The 15,550-nt window shown below is 46.3% G+C and overlaps 1 protein-coding gene across 2 annotated transcripts in view; it reads right to left on the bottom strand.

Moving 5' to 3' along the window:
* Window positions 1-12,906: 12,906 nt before the first annotated feature.
* MBD2 (methyl-CpG binding domain protein 2) overlaps window positions 12,907-15,550 on the bottom strand; it is an 809,238-nt gene continuing 806,594 nt past the window's right edge. For both annotated transcript variants that reach the window (XM_069626990.1, XM_069626989.1), the window contains one exon: window positions 12,907-14,205. The gene's annotated coding sequence lies outside the window, so the exon portion shown is untranslated. The remainder of the gene's footprint in view (window positions 14,206-15,550) is intronic.

Consider the following 15,550-nt stretch of genomic DNA (forward strand, 5'->3'; position numbering starts at 1 on the left):
CGGATCCAGCCTGTGCCACATCTCCCTATCGTATCTGGCTACAATTGCCAGAGAGTTCGCTGACTTTACTGTGGTCGCTCCCACGGAGAGCACCTTCTTGCCAAAGGCATCTTGGCGTCTCGCTTCATTCTCGGGTGGAGTCGTGCACTTGTGCTGTGCCTTTGCCTTCCTCGCTGCCGCCGCCGACACCACCAAGTCTGGTGTTGGTTGAGAGGATAGACACTTGGGTGTAGACTCTGGAGCCTTAAACTTTTTTTCTAGGCGTCCTTTCACTGCTGGTTCTGAGAATGGGTGTCTCATTGTCTGCAACCCCTCTTTCCATACATGGTCAAGTATCGGTATCGAGAACACCAACCTCCTTCTCTTGCCCATGTGGTCGAACAAAAAACAGTCCTTTTTCTGTTCTTCCTGGGACAGAGTAAATTCTTTGCAAGCTTTCTCCATCATCAAATGGAATGACGCAATGTCGTCCGGAGGGGACGGGTGAGCTGGGCTTCTGGGGTTTTCTAACTCTGCCTCATGACTCCTAGGTAGGATCCCTGGAGGGGGATAAAGAGACCTCTGACATGGCTCCCCTGTCCGACTCAGAATCTGGCAGCTCACCTTCCTCCTGCGCCAGTGTTGAGATTGGCGTGCGTGGGTGCGGCGGTTGACGGGACGGGCCCGGCTCGTCGACGAGTGACTGTGGCAGGCTGGCCTGGGGAAGTCGCTGGTCCAACGACCGTAGCAAGGACTGAAACGAGGACAGAATATCCAGCGACAAACCCGATTGAGGATTGAGGAGAGGGGCAGATACCGGTGTAACGGATGCCCTCGTCGACGACTTGGCAGCCGCTCGTAGCCCTAGGTCTGCTGGGCCAGCCACTCTCTCGCTCTCGTCCTCCGAGGACAGCAACATAGCTTGCTCTTGTAGCAAAGCCTCTGGGGGAGTAGGGTCGAAGACTTCAGGCCTCCAGGCCTCCTGTAGGACCCCCGTCGACGAGGCTCTCGTCGACGCCATTGTCGACGGGACAGAGGATGCCCCTTGCGCTAGTGGCGGGAAGGCGGCCGGTGACTGGATCGCCGTCGACGACGCAGGCTTCGCAGGTGGTTTTGGCGGTCCCGCCTTCTCCACACTGTGCCCGCTTTTACTCGACTCTCGACTCGTGGTCGATCTGTGATGATCGCCAGAGGAGGATTTCCTATCCTTCTCATGCTTTTTTGATGAGGATGATTTCTTTGACGAGGAGTCTGTAGTGGAGCGAGTTCCAGACGACTCTTTTTCCGACGGTCTACATTTCTTCGCCGGTGGTTCCGACGAGGCCGCGCGGAGTGATGTTTTCATACTGTGTGGAGCCTACCTCCGAGGGGGGGTATGCCCCCGCACCCTCATTCAGCCATGCCACCAGGCGTCGGTTCCGGTCTTTGAAGGTTTTTTGAGAAAAAACCCTTGCATATGTCGCAGGCATCCGCCGAATGGTGAGGGTGGAGGCAATATATACAATCCATATGTCTGCCCCCCTCGTAAACCTTTTTCAAGCCGCACGTCGCGCATGGACGGAACAGCGCTTTTCCTGATACAGAGGACATATCGTACTCGAAATCCAATAAGGCAACCTAGTACAAAATAGTAAGACAACACGAGGAGATCCCACTACTTTGGAGACGGTTGAAATCTGAAGGGGAACCGCGGGGGCGGGCCTCTTATACTGGGACGGCCTGCAGAGCTTGCGTAGGCGGGTCCTAAAAGGACGAGGATAGGACACAAAAGTGTCGGAAGTTTTCCTATAGGAAAAGGCTATATATATGTGTACCGAGGGGTCCCAGTCTGACGACGGGGAATGTTCTAAGCATGTGAATCCATGAAAGATCCAATGCTGGAGAATGTGTGTTGTACTGTGCCTTGAGAAGAAAGCAGTGAAGAATACATCAGTGCCCTCCACTTTCTACCACCTCCAGACCTCTGCTCTATATCCATTATTCTTCTCTCTGTTTGCTCAACTTGGCATCATCCATTGTATCACAGAAAGACTCTCTTTACAGCAAGGCTAGCTGGTCATTAGACCAGCAGCCTCTTATCAAACTACAGGAGACTTGCACAATCCTTGACCTACCAGGCTCTGCCTCCGCAGGGCTGTGTGTCCGACCCCACCACACATTAAGCCCCTATAGTTATAGGGGAGAACTTGCATGGCTACCAAAAGAGCCAGGACAACAGGTATTGACAGGAGTGTAGTATGTCTTTGTTCCCAGTCGTGGCACACAATTCTGTACGCCCAATAGAAACACATGTCAATTGTTGCGGCTGAAAGATATGAAACAATTGGTTCTGTACTTAAAACATGTGCAGTTAATCCTTTCTTTTTGGCACAGAGAGCTGCAAGTGTAATATTACAATATGGTAAAATCCTCAGGGATGTAGTGCATTTGATAGCATCCTAATTATACACTGCAAAAGCCCAATGAAACAAACCCTCGGTCCCATCCCCATAGACCATTGGTGACAAAAAGCACTGAATATTTGCAGGAGCATTGCTCATTTTTGATGAGTAAGAACCGTTTTCAACACTGACCCCATACTAACCGTAACCATGAGCCCACTTTTGTTGCCACCATTTCCAAAATGGCAAGCTCATCAAGCACCAGTGAAAAACTGGAAGGAAAACATTTTAAAAATGTACTTATTTTTCACTTTCTAGTTGACTTAGCTTATCAAATAACCAGAAGAAGCTGGAGGCGGGTTGATTATGGGCCCTTCTACATGGATCCTAAGGTTGGAATTCAACTGCAGGAATGACTCAAAAAGACCCTCTTTAAAAAAAGAAAAAGAAAAGAACCAGGTCTTACATCTTTTGCGAAGTTTCTTTCCTTGGCTCATCGAAGGAAGACCATGATAGCATGCTAAATAATGAACAATTATTAGTCATTTACCTTTATTACAGTGTTAGCCAAAAAGCAAAAAATACAATAACATTTAAAAAAGATAAACAACATGACAGAGAATGATTAAAATACAAAAACATTTTCTGGGATAAAACTGATAAAACTTTAAATAGACTAATGTGCAAATTTGCAATCAGAAGTGTTAAGGAATATTGTATTTGGTTATTTATATAGTGCTCTTTCCCCATGTGTGTGGCCTCAACGTGCTTTTTCTCGGTTGGAACGCCCTTGGTGACCGTAGTCGATGTGGTTGGAAATTCTAGGGAGTTTAGCTTAGGAGATGCATGTGTGCATGTTGCCGGTCTAAGACTTGGGTGGCTGGCAAGGCTCCACTAAGCAGCCCAAGAGAGGTCAAACACATGGGTGGGTGCTGTTGAGGGTTAAAGATAGATTGCTATTGTTGAGAGAGTCTATGTGAGGCCAGCTATACCGGTTTCCTTTCGGGTGGTGGTCGCTGTATGCTAGTGGCAGGGGTATTGAGGTACGTCAGGTGTTAGTCTGGACAGCTGTGTGTGAAACTAGATATATTAAGATTATACAACATTCACAACCAGTGCAGGTTCAGGGTCTGGTTAAAGGGAGGTCGTTATATTGCCCATTTTTCTTTGCTTTAACCATGCTCTGTGAATTTATTTGGCTACAAAGTATACTGCTGTAATGTTACTGGCACCCTTACAATGTGTTAGAATGTCTTTCAGCGGGTTAAAGGCTACCCTTTTCTTCTGTATCAAGGATTTGTATGCTGCCCTGTGGTAGCGCAACATTTGTCTACCACTATGCCCTCCTTCAGGCGGCACATGAGATCATACTTTGCTGCTCTGCATTTCTCGTCGAATCACCCTTCCTTCGTTATCTCCTTTTGCTTGATCTGCCTAGCAGGCTAGGCGATATCTGTTCATGACTTCATAATTACCCAATATGAGCTTGACTCCAGAACTGAGGGTACAAATTACTTCGTTACCCAATATAGTCTGGTACATTTTGGGTTTGAAGTAATTTCTTAGCACGTGTCCCCATGTTACCCTTTGTTTTGGCAGGCCTGTTACTTCTCTATTGTATGATCTATGTAGGGTAGATGGTGGTGCTGCCCCCCATATTGTTTAGTGGATAGAGCATGTGAGCGGCTTATGATCAAGTCTATCTTTCAATATTTTGATCATTTGCATCGAGTCTCCGCCTGCTGTTTCCAGATACCTGAGGCCCTACCCCAGCGGTGCCCTTTTTTTAAATTTTCTTTTTTTAATGTGGGAAGGCAACAGGGAGCCTCTCACTGTTACCTCCCCAACCCCCAAAACAAGGCACACTCCTTCGCCGCCGCCTCTTAACTGCTACACCTCCCGCTCCTAGCCACCATAGAAATGTAAAAAGGGACTTTATCCCTTTTCCAATGGAGGCGCACATCTTTTTTGTCCTTATTTTTTCCCCCACTGGAGTTTAGCGTTGCGCAATTAGCACAACCAATCGCCTGAGAAAATAAAATAAACTAGTTGCACCCCCCAGCAAGCTCTGGGGTGCGAAAAGCAATCACACCCCAGCCGGGGCGGGGTATAGGTCTGTAACAGCCTTCAGCCCTCGCCTAGGGTTGGCCTAACTGGCCATTACCAGCCATGTATACTCTCCTGCTCGGGCGTAATTGCTACATTAAGGATTGGGGACACCACTTTTCGGGCACCACATGCTTTCAAATGATCGACATATAATAAAACATTAATGCAGTGAGTCCATAGAATTTAACAGGGCATCTACAAGCAGGGAACATGGAAATGTTTGTTGCTAATAATCCAAATTCATCCCCACGAAAACCTCCATGAAAAGGAATAGCCTTTGCAATAATCTCTGAGAGAGGAGGATCCAGTTACTTAAGGCGCAGGGAGGATTCCATGATTGAGTTGTGAAGATGCAACAAAAGAAAACATTTAAGAATAGTTAGGTATATTTGGAAATTAGGTAAAACGATTTTGACTCCGGTAACCCAGGTAATAAACAAATGACACTGTTGAGAATAAAACAAAATTTCAAAAATGGCAGTTTGACTGGCAACTCAAATGAATAAAATGCATAATAAATACTGTAGATATTTCGATTTTGCATTATAAAATGTAAAAGAGTCAACACAATCCTTCATGGTCTGGAGATATCTTATATAGCAAGAGACCGACTGCAAGCTAAACCTCCTCTTGGGTTTACCAATACTCTTGGGTTTACCAATAGTGGCCCTAAGATTTCGAATTGGGTCTGGTGTAGCTAAAAGGGTGGTTTAGGTGGAAAGTTTTCTCCCTATATAGAAAAATGTTGCATCCTCCACAACTGGATGTTTATTTGAAAGATGTTATGGCCACTGTATTTCAAGGTCCTTGTGGAAGAGATTCTAAAAATAATAGTCAACAAAAAACTGATGTGCTCCTAATAAATCTAATTTTAGCATGAAAGCTGTTATTTAAACAAGACTGGATTACCACTATCGATAGGATGTGCAGCTAATCCCTGTACAAAAGCTTCTCCTTAGGTGATAAACCACTGGGTGAAATGCACTATCTGCGTGTTTCTCCTAACGTGCATTACAGGCAATCTTTCTTACGCTTTAGACTCAATATTCTTCCAACGTGTGATGTTCTAGCAGATTGTGGTAATCAAAAACTTAACGGTACTCTTGTTGGGTGGATTTACGCATGATACACGTTGGCTGTATACGTACGAGTTTTGGGAAAGACTAGCAAGTGGTCACAAAACCTTACTGCCTATAGCGGTTTTGAAATGTTTAATGCATAATGAGATAGTGAAGATTTGTTGGTAAACTGGAGACTTATGTACATTTTAGGTATACTTAACCTATGAGAATTTTAAGCGAGACATGATATTGGGAGATGTGACAACATTTTTTAATTATTCTTACTTAATATTGAGAGGTAAGAGAGGGTGCTAGAGGCCCGACCAAGATGGAAGCTCCTCTGTGGATTCAAATGAATCCTGAAAAAATACTTCTTCCAGTGCGTGATTCGGCTACCAATAGCGCAAAACTGCATGAGAGCTGGTGTAGACTGTGTAGCGAGGTGGGAAGTGGCGTGATCACCGCTGAGAACCCGACGCGAAATAAGCGGCAAGCAGAGAGTGTCATCTTGCGGCGCCAGGCCGTGAGCACAGCAAGCAGACCGCCATCATTACTGGAGCCACAGCGTCGTAGGCCCCTCTCAGAAGGCCGTAAAGCCCTACCGGTGACACAAGCTGCTCAACACCACCCTAGCCCCCACCCTCCAGCCCAAGACAACGTGAATCCGGCAACACCCATGCCAACCGCCGGAGCGGTGTTAATCCGAAGCGGGAGAGAGCTCAGGGGTGTCCAGAAGGGATCCGCCCCCTGGCCATCAAATGCCGACCGCCTCACCTAGACAGATCCCCCGCTGCAGTGCCCACCGGTCAGCAGCACCGACATCAGACCCCCCCACACCCCATGGAGCAGGCTCCGGAGTGAGCAAGGGATGTAGAAGCACTGAAGAGGTCCTGAGCCTGCGGCGGAGCACACAGTGGGCATACTGACGAGGGGGCAACTGGGGAGCAGCCTGCAACAGCCAGCATTGCCCCGGTGAGCAGATTTCAACGATGGAGAGGTGAGAGGTGATCCGTTAACCCCCATGGGCCGCCCACCCGCTCCTCTCCCCTCGCCTCCTCAACAGAGCCCGAGCGGGTGGAGGCGGTCGTCCAACTGCACAATAACATGCACCCCTACCTGGGGGGGGGCCCTGTCAAGACCTTCCGCCGCTTCCCTAAAACTGGACATACACCTTGCACAGATCGGCGACCCCGCACGCCCCAGACCCCCGAGACATGCCCTAAAAGAGACTTTACCCCTGCCACCTGCAACTGCTCCGACATCATAACAGCCATCGCAGTAGAGGCTGTGGTGGGGTCCCTAGGTGGTCCCTACACCTAGTGGGGGATTAACGGTCATGCCATAATACACCCGGCGCCTACAGCACGACCCAATGGGGAAAAAACTGGCTACAAAGCACATACCAGGGGCGACTGAATGGTGCACACAATACCTTATAAACTGTGAAGACCACTGAACTACACTCAGATGGCAGACAGACACATACAAGAAAACGTAGCACCAACCAGCACAGGACTGCACTGCACTGCAAATAAAGGCGACCTGACCATACACATCCACCCAACCAGACGAATACCGGCAACAATCCCCTCCTTAACCTTGATCGCTCCTGCTCCGACAAACTGCTAAATTGGCACCCCACTGGCGCCGTTACCCTACCTCAAGTTGGCAAAGCAACTTCACCCTGCTGCAGTGAAAATATCGACCTGCACACCTCAGCTCACTCCCCACCAAACAACCACCGAGGGGAGACACCCAGGACTTCCAGCTATTCAGCAATAAACCTTGGATCGTCCAACATGGGAAAAACTGATAAATCCCAACGGTTGCTTAATTTCAAGACAGGGCCATCGGCCAAGACCTCCAAGTTTGGTGACAGACCGGAATCGCCCACCGAGGCCATAGAAGAAGACGAGACACCAACTATGAGCACAGACATAAGAGAAATCCTACTTGAGCTGAAAGCTGGCATTGGCAGCCTCGACAATAAAATGGATGTCTTGTCCTCAAAAGGTAGACCAACTAGAGCACTGATTGGACAAGCATGGGAACAGGCTGGACGCGGTAGAACACCACATCTCAGCCCTTGATGGCAACTCAGCATCACTCACAGCTAGGCTCTCTACACTTGAGGGTGAAATGAAAGCCAAAATCACCAAAAATGAGGACTTGGAGGGATGCTCTCGGCGTAATAACATAAGGTCCGTGACCAACAAAGCCCCAAAAAGGTGGAGGATCTGGTTGAAAGCATATGCAAAGATCTGTTCGAAACATCAGCTCTTTCACAACATATTGTAGTTGAGAGAGCCCATAGAGTCCCCACTGCCTAACCGATCCCTGGAGCCGCCCCAGACCGATTATAGCTAGGCTCCTAAACTATAAAGACCGTAACATCATCCTACGCCTGGCCAGGGAGAAAGGAGAAATCCAATAGGACGGAGACAATATCCAGCTATTCCCGGATTTTTACACTGGCGGTGTAAGCCCAAAGAAGATCCTTTGCAGGAGTGAAATGTAGATTACAAGACAACCAACTGATCTACTCCATGCTTTTTCCAGCCAAACTACGAATCCAATACGAGGGAAGAGTTATTTTTTAATACACCAGATGACGCAAATTCCTTTCTAGATTGGGCTGGCTGCAAACCAGCAGACAAACCACGACCACCTAGAAGAATCCACCATGAAGTCGCTCCACACCAGACCTCGCTCGACTATTCAGACCCCGAGAACACATGCAGGAAAAGTGAAAATGATGCTGGAAGGGAGCCCTTACTACTTGGGAAGCCGCTAGCGCCACAAGCGCTGCAAAATCCACTATATTGTTTCTAGGGTGGGTTAAAAGTATGGGCATGTTGGGGGTTGTCTGTGTAAAAGGGAGGGAGGACAAAGAAGGCTCACAGTGCCAAACATGCACCGATCGAGGTCCGGCCACCCGGTACCCGACCCCACCAGAATTCAGTTTCGCGCCACACCAGACCGCCAAAGGGCTATCAACCGACAGACAATAAGAGGACACTGCATCACAATCACGGACACAGAAGGTACCACAAACTCCATCAAGGAGATACAGATCGACCAACAAGCTCAACCTAGCCACATGGAACATTAGGGGAGGCAACCAGCCAACCAAAACACGTAAAATAACGCAATACCTGCGAAGACACAAAATCGACGTGGCTTGATCCAAGAGATGCACCTTCTCCCTAGCTCCGAAAATAGCTGGGCCCGGGACTGGGGTTGCCATAGATACTTCGCCTCCTACTCCGCCTTTGCCAGAGGGGTCGCCATCTTAATCGACAAAAAGTTCAGACTAATATCAACAGAAAAAGACCCAGAAGGCAGGACACTGCTGGTGAGAGGGATCATAGAGGACAAAGAAATCATCCTTGTAAATTTCTATGGCCCAAATACTGACGGACCAAACAACTACGATTGGGTGATGACACACCTGGAAACAGCTGGAAAAGCCACAATCATCTGGGGAGGAGACTTAAACACACCATTAGACCCCAAAAAAGATAAATCCCATAGCTCAATGGCAACTCCCTCCAAGGCTAGTCTGCAAATTGCAGAAATATGTGACGCCTAAAAGCTCAGTGACTTTGAGGCATAAACACTGGGAGACCCGTGAATATACATATCACTCATGGGTCCACAAAACTAGCTTGCGACTCGACTACCTCCTTGTGTCCTCACACAGTCAATTTCTCTGGGGGCAGTGCCAAATCTTGCCCAGAACCCTATCAGACCACTCAGCAGTAATCCTTGAATGTAACACCAAACGGCAGCTAAAACGAACCTCACTGGAGGTTCAAACCAGGAGCCCTCCAAGACCAAGTCTTCGCAGACGAACTCTGAGCCGAGATACTATCCCCTTATTGAAATAAAACAAGGTTCCGTAGCGTCTGCAGGCACATTCTGGGAAGCACAAAAATTCTACATCAGGGGATATGCCTTGCAAAAGAAAACAGTTTTTTGAAGTTAAGGAGAGAACTGGCTTTGAGCGAAGCCTGACTCAAAGTACTTGAACATGAACACTCAGCTCAACCGATCCCGAATCCCTAGCAGCACTCAAAGCAGAACTCGAAGCTTTCAGAGCCGCAGCTGAGAGAGAGGTGAAATTCCTGACCAGAAACCACAAAATATGCCAATACAGCAAAGGACAAAAACCTGGAGCCCTTCTAGCAAGACTTGTGGCAGCCGAAAGAAACCCCACTCTGGTCGAAAGAATCTACGATTCAAACGGCAATCTTGTGCACATCGAAGTAGAAATTGATGAAACCTTTCGCAAGTTTTATCAAAAGATGTACAATGCTTACTACACAACCGACCTGGCCCAATACCTTAGACAACATCGAGCTTTATTGGACGAGTGCTGAACTCCGAGAACCACTCAACAAGCCTATTAACTCGAAGAAATTCTCGAAGCAATAAAAGAACTACCTAACACCAAGGCTCCTGGCCGAGACGGCCTAATAGGCAAATTCTACAAAACCTTTGCACAACTTCTGGCCCCATTCCTACTCCTACTACAAGTACAAGTACACCATGAGGCCATGATAACCGGGAGGCTACCACCAACTCTCCGCATGGCCAATATAATACTCCTCCACAAACCTGGTAAACCAAAAGAAGAATGCGCCACATACAGAACTATCTCCTTAATAAACCTAGACAATAAGATACTGGCGAAGATCCTGAAAGCGGGACTGCTTCCCCCGATACCCGCCATGGTACTGGCTGACCAAGCAGGTTTTATACCAGGCAGGAATAGATAATTCGGCATAAGAAGGATGTTAGGGGTTGTGGAGCATCTCGAACCGGAATGCCAAGCGATAGCAGTACTGCTCGATGCCGAAAAGGCCTTTGACTCAGTAGAATGGCCTTTCCTCTTCACCATCCTGGAACGCATGGGCCTAGGTAAACACTTCATCAAACTAATCGCCCTCCAACATGAACACTCGACATCCAATATCACCATGGGAACCTCACGATCAGCTGACATTTGCTTACAAAAGAGGGACAAGACAAGGCTGCCCACTGTCAGCAGTACTATTTGCACTAGTAATGGAACCCCTAGCCTCTGATCTCCGCCTCCACCATTTGGACAGGGGCCTCTCCATAGGTCCACACAGGTTGATCATAACCTTATATGCCGATGACGTTGCCCTCTTCCTTCATGATCCCGCAGAGAACCTGAATCCAGTGATACGTGCAGTAATCAAATTCCGCAACTTCTCGGGATTGAAAATTAACCACTAGAAATCAATAATCTTTCCCCTGACCGACAACCCTCAACAATTCACGGATGACTTTGGCTTCCAGTGGCAACAGTCGAAAGTCAGATATTTGGCCATCTTCCTGTCCAGCCGAGACATCATGCAGGACAACTACGAGAAAACAGTGGAAACAATCCAAAGCAAGGTAAATAGGTGGAAACCTCTCCCACTGCACTCTGGTGAAGGGTATCTCTGGTCAAAATGGTCATCCTACCTAAATTCCTATACCTGTTCTCGAATATCCCACTAGTGCTAACAAAGCAGTTCCTTCAGCGCATCGGAAGCTTGATCCTCGACCTACTATGGGCAGGCAAAGTATCAACAGTGGCCTACACTACGGTGATTCAACCCGTGACGCAGGGTGGACTCACTCTCCCAGACTTATAGCTAGAGTGCTACTATTGGGCCGCACAAGCCCAATTCCTAAGCCATTGGTACGCCACACACTTTATCAAACCCCATGTCCAGATCGAATGAGCCTTGGTCGACGCCCTACCTCCTTTGAGCCTTCATCTTTGGCCAACTTCAGGCGCCTTGCACACCGTTGAACATTGTCTGCACCACATACACTGTTTGGAAAAGGATTGCCCTAAAAAGTAACATGCAAGTCAGATTCTCCCCTCTCATCCCAGCAAGGTTTATACCAGGAATACCCATAACCACGGAAAGAATCTACCCACAATGGACCGACAAACTGCAAATAAAAACTCTAAGTGACCTATTCACCGAGGGCACATTTGTCATTGCAAGAGGCTCGAGACAAGGGAAGCGACAACACCCTAGACATGTTCATCTATTTTAGGCTACGGCATGCCCCCCCAAACTAGCCTTACCACCTTCCCAAGACAACCACCCACATGGCAGCTTCTCCATGGGGTGATACAATGCCAAGGTGAAGGTCGACTGGTCTCCAAAATCTACAGGTCAATCCTGACCGAAACGTTACTAGCATCCGCAAACCCCAGAAGGAGATGGGAGAATACCCTGGATACCACAATAGCAGACGACTGGGACTACATATTGCAACTCACCCAGAAAGTAGCTATCATTACAAGATACAAACAAATCCACTTCAATTACCTTCGCCAAGTGGACCATACACCAGCTAAACTCCACGCACAACGCCAACAATATCAGCAGCAGGCAGCCGCTGTGGGGCCTCAGATGCAGATTTCATACACCTATCGTGGTTATGCCCAAGCATCTCATCATTTTGGAACCTGGTACTCAAGAACATCTCAGCAAAATAGGGATGCAACTGGAACCCAAACCCATTTTGGCACTCCCGGGTCTAACCAAGTACCTACCAGAAGCCGAACAGACTGGCAAACCTTCTGTTAGTCCTAGCACGCAGAAAGGATTGCAATCAACTGGGGGCGCGGGCCTCCACCAAGCATACAGCGCTGGTTAAACGATGTTACCAACTGCCAGGATGTAGAATCGTGCTTCATAAAGACACAACCTCTACACGCCCGACCCCCAGACATTTGGGGACCCTACATATCATATCTGATGTCCACTGCAGACACATTATCTTCACAGACTTCGTCCACAGCTTCAAACCTGTGCTCGCCTCCACATCGAGAAGAGACCAGTGGGAATGTGAGAGCCTGGTTGTCACTCAAACTTCCTGGTTTAGACTCAGCGACAGAGAAGAGGGGAGGTGAAGAGGGAGGATGGTGCATTGGGTGCTTTACTGCGACCGGTGCATGGCCCGTTTGTTATTTCATTTAAAAAACAAAGTTTTTAAAATCCACCAAAAAAATAATATTGAGGGGTAATGTAAATGTAGGAATAGTATTTGAATAATGTATGTTATGCTATTTGTGTGTAAAGTGCATTTTTTATATGCATATTTGTATAGGACAATTCGTTTTTCAACCACTCACAAACATGCACAAGTCACATTAACAAGTAGTCACTTACAATTGAACACTATATGTATGGTATACACACAAAAGTAGCTCAGGTATTCCAGATAGTGAGTTCAGATAGAAGATCTAGGACATCAGAGAGGTTGAAACGCACTTTGTACATATGGCACATCACCATGTATACATTTATTAAATCTAATCACGTTAATGAACGACACAATTTTTATTGCCAAAGTAAGAGTATTTATTTAACATGATCCATGAGAATGTAAACATTTTCAGAACATACAAAATCATCTGCAACAAACCAGGTTCTTGTTTTTAAATAACCAAAACATTGCACTGTACATTCACTATACTCCGTTTGAGCTTTGGGAATTTCAGAGTGACATTCAGCTGCAGTGCTTTTGTAAAAAATAGCCTTGGTAAGGTTGATTAGACATTATATGTGCTGCACAAGTCCCATTATATGCCAATAGGTGTGGCCCCAAAAAATTAAGAGACAGTTTGCCAAATTATATTTTTCTGTATCCTAGCCAGCAGCATTAAGATCTGCATAGTAGATTGAAAACACGCTATATGAACACACAAAACTGAAGAGGTGTGAGCGAACACACCTTTTACTCATTACGGCTTCTGCAGGATGAACAAGGCAAAGGTACAAAATAAGTAACAAAGCCATCAAAACAGCCATGTTAGCAGCACAATCGGCAATTCTGATGAAAACAAAAAAACGATTTGATACTTATTGGCACATAATAGGAGTAGCTAATTATCTCCCTGAGGAGCGATAAGTGCTTTTGCTTCAGAGTTCAGCGCTTCCAGTGCATTACCAATGAATACACGAGTGCCATGTGTGGCATTATCCTTTACCCACCCAAAAAAAATCAACTCCTTAGCCATTTAAATAAGGAATTCGGTTAAAGCTGCTTGATAAACCTTTAGGTGTACAATTCCATGATTATCAAGTGCATATTTCTTCTAGGCACACCATTTGGTTTCAATACACTATGCTAACAACACTGTTGTCTTTCACTCTCCAAATATAGTCATTTATTCATCTCTGCAGTCATAATGCAAGAATATACAGGCGTCTCCTCAAAAGGAGGTATACACATATGTTTAAATAAATCATAGTTTTAATTTAGGGCACTAACAAATCATTCTTAGAAACCCTAAATTGGGGGGAAGAATACACAAAGAATGTATGACCAAAGGAAAACTTCAGTACATGCAACCTGGCATTAGCAGCTCTGTTTTTAATTTAAGAATATTGCTTAATATTTACTTGTAAAAGAGGCAAAAGTCATGTAGGAAATAAAATAAGGATTGTTCTTTTTAAAAAATAATATTCATAATAGATATGTACATCAAAAAATACGAGCCTGAGAAGGCATTGGCTTATCCCTATAAAAAGCTATTTAAATGTGCATAAGTTGTATTTTCCTCATAGGCAAAGTCTGATGGACAGGGTCTTCAGCTTCTGGAAATTCCTGGTGCAAAAGTCATTGAAAAGTACCTGTCAAAGAAAACCATATATTAACTTTTTGATATTCATAGTGACATGCGAGTAATACACGTGGTAAATTGAGAAAACAGAACAGCAATAAGCGACTACAGAACATTAGCATTGCAAGTCCTATTTTGGTCTTGATGATCAGAGCATGTGGAAACAGATCCATATTTCCACATGTGCCTTAACACTATCCAAATATATTAAAACCACATTTCTCCTCCTCCTTCTCCTTCTCTCTCCCCCTTCCTTGCTAATTTCCCCACCCTCCTCCCCGCTGATGTGACCGGCTGCCTAGTCCCTTTTGAGTCATATAAGGGCACGGCCCTTCCTCGACCAGTCTGCCTCAGCACCCACCCTCATTACTAGCACTTGCCTTTGGGCACCCTTCCCAGATCAAACCACTGGTCTGGTCCACCCCACTCCTCGCACTACTTGGCGCTCATTTCATCCGCAAGCGCACTTGCTCCACAGCTCCACCCCTGGCACTTAACCAGCCCCTTGGGCCCATTCCTGCATCCTCCCTTCCCTTGCCTTCGCCCGACCTGTCTCCCCCCTTTTGCACTTCCTGTTTTATGGACTTGCACAATCCGAATGCCACAAGGCCCATTAAGACAATTTGTTGTTTTTCCTCCTCTGTTCCTCGTCCCCCTTTGTCTTGTGGCGCCTGTAAACACTGTCTGCTGTATAGGTGTCCTATAAATGTTCAATAAATGAATAAAATAAAGAAGTCGTTTCATGTTGGATACACTTTAAGTCCTATATGCTTAAAGAATATTACACCATGCACGAACCCTGGAAGGTGGCAAATACTATTGCAGACCCAGTAATGCAGAACCTTCTCCAAGCAAGTATAAGACTCACACTATTCGGGTACCACTGCAACACATTTTCCTCCCATTTGGGTGTTCCTTCTTCATTCTGTGCATGCACTTTTACTATTCTGTAAAGAATGTCCAGGGCACCTGGGGTGGGATGCATTTCATTAAAAAAACATGGCTATTGCAAGATCCTCCAGAACTCTAGTCACACAAAGGTTACTATTTTCAAAGTCTGGTTGTCAACTTTGGGGAGTCTTATTTATAGGCATGTGGCAAAAACGTACTGAAAGTCAGACAAGCAAATCAGGCATTCCACTCAACTAATTCATTTCAATAATGAAGTGAGAGGAAAACATTTTCAACCCATCAGCAGCATGCCGATGGACTAAGGAAGCAAATTGTGTCAAAAACCACAGTGATGTCAAGAAGGCATCTTTATTCAAGGGTGTAAGCACTTACATCACCCCTGTGTTAATGTATCCTAAACATATGGCTTTCTCGTAATTTAGATAAATGGGTCAAAAAAGGAA

The sequence above is a fragment of the Ambystoma mexicanum genome, chromosome 6p (genome assembly GCF_040938575.1).
Source record: "Ambystoma mexicanum isolate Mex_15411 chromosome 6p, UKY_AmexF1_1, whole genome shotgun sequence".
NCBI classification, from domain to species: domain Eukaryota; kingdom Metazoa; phylum Chordata; class Amphibia; order Caudata; family Ambystomatidae; genus Ambystoma; species Ambystoma mexicanum.